This window comes from Schistocerca americana, chromosome 5 (genome assembly GCF_021461395.2).
Source record: "Schistocerca americana isolate TAMUIC-IGC-003095 chromosome 5, iqSchAmer2.1, whole genome shotgun sequence".
Classification (NCBI taxonomy): domain Eukaryota; kingdom Metazoa; phylum Arthropoda; class Insecta; order Orthoptera; family Acrididae; genus Schistocerca; species Schistocerca americana.
The window spans coordinates 99,330,925-99,333,334 of NC_060123.1; positions in this window are offsets into that span (position 1 = coordinate 99,330,925).

The following is a 2,410-nucleotide window of genomic DNA, read 5'->3' on the forward strand; positions in this document are numbered from 1 at the left end:
CGTACCATTCTCAGAGAAAAGAAAAAGTTCCCCATGCAAATTCCAATAAGCACGAAATATCAGAGTGGCTAAAAACTAAAAACATTGATTTCGAAGGCGATATGTTGAAGAAAGAACTTTTAGATATAGTTAAAAATCACAGAACAGCGCACAAAAAATACACAATAGATGAAATGGCGAAGAATGCAGAGAAAACTTCCTCAGAATTCCTCCGAACCACTGTGAATTAAATGCCATTGAGTTAGTGTGGGCCAGAATCAAAGGCTATGTTGCAGCGAAAAACAAAACATACAAAATGCCAGAAGTTAAAGTACTGCTAGAAGAAGCAGTAAGAACAGTGACTGCAGAGGATTGGAACAAGTGCGTCCTCCATGTCGTAGAAAAAGTGGAAACTCACATGTGGAAATTAGACTGCATTATAGAGGAGAGAGAGGAGCTGTTTGTTATAAACCTCAATGAAAACAGTTCAAGTTATTATTACTGGTATTGTAATTAAAATTAACAATTGATTGTGTTTGAATGGAACGTTTCGTTAGCAACCTGAATGAAAATAAATCTGCTTCGACAAAATGAACTCAGTTTAACATTATTATAACATTATTGTTAAATTTATTTCGTACATTGTTGCCCAGGTTTCTCACGGTCTGCCGTGACAGTTCGGCAGCCAGCCGAACGCCGCCAGCCGCAAAGCGTATGCCAAGGATTTTCCACACCCCTATGTATCACGTGAACACCGAATGCTTTCACTGGAAATGAGCGTAGTTGCTCACGTGACACTGTTTATGTTTCATCCCAGCTCTTGGTGAATAGACTGTAGACATATTATCTTTTATGGGAACTTAGATAGTTACATATATACATACTGTTCTGTGTACATTACACAATTTTTCCACATGGTCCCAACACTGGTTTAGACATTTGTCCCATCACAACTCTAAATTGGAGATGCCCCTGTGGAAGAATTTGTCTGTCTGACTGTGGAATCACCATCAGACAGCTATCTTGGCTTCATCATTGCACATGAATCACTGTCCTGCCAGGAACTTCTTAAGCAGACCAAAAACATGAAAATCATTAGGGCCAAGGTCTGGATTGTATAGCAAGTAGTCAAGACTCTCCCAGCGAAATGGTAAGAGCTTATCGGTGGTTCTGATTGCCACATGTACCCTATTGTGGAGACAGCCACATTGTCCACATCGACAATCCCTCGGCGATTCTTCTGGTAGCAGTCCACAGACGTGACACTGTGCAACAATAAGTGTCAGCATTGATGGTTGTACCTAGTAGCATGAAATCCAGCAGGAGCTATCCACAGTGATCCCAGAAGACCTCTAACATCACTTTGCCTACAGATAGCAGTGAATCGAATTTTCTCGTCACAGGTGATGCGGCATCTGTAAAAATATTTTTATATTTTTACACAAATGAATTATTCATTTCAATAATTTTTCTTGTTCAGATTCTTTTATTTAAGATATCAAAAGAATGTTTATCATTCAGAATTAATTGTGGAACAACATAAATCTGAAATTCTGTTAGGTACTTTTTGATAGTGCATGGAGGCAATCAGTATTTAAAGTAAAATTTTTACTTTCCACTAAAACCCATATTTGCAGATGTCCAATGTATCATTGTTTTTAAAAAATGATAGATTTTCTCTTAAATGTACATAATTTCAAGTTTAATAATGGAGTAGAATTAGGTTGCTAAGTACAAATAAGAATTCCAAGAACAAAAAAGTTTTTAGATTTTTCATATACACTGATGGAAAATATTGCAACACCAAAAAATAACTAATGTGGATTACTGAACTTTTGGGAATGCATTTGTACAAGTAACATAATATATAAGTGATAAACATTGCAAGATCACAGGTTAATGTAATTGTGAGTTAAGCCATTGCAAATGTGAAATGCTGGTCAGTTAACATAAGGATGATTAATGCTGCTTGGTGATGACACTGCCATTGTCCTCCGATGATGTCCCATATGTGCTTGATTGGAGACATGTCCACACTCTGTAGTGCATGTTGGGTTACAACAGCGGTATGTGCACGAGCCTTATCCTGTTGGAAGACAACACCAGGAATTTTGACATTTTTAGGTTTTCAGTTTTTCCAGCGCTTTGGAACTTTTTTTAATACTTGTTGGAGGAGGTCCAAATGTTCTTCCTATGTGGATGTTACAATTAATACACACATCAAAAAACGTTTTGCATCACCCCGGTTCCCAGAACTCCTGAAGATAGATGTTGACTGTTGAATATTGTATCACCGACACAGTCCCTTTGACTGTTCAGAGATGTCACTAAACCCACCCAAAGATGTAAACAACCATGCATAGCAGAACCTATTAGATGGAGAGGGTCTGACAGCTGATCAGTTCCAGTCATTCTGCCAGGAAGGAGGTAT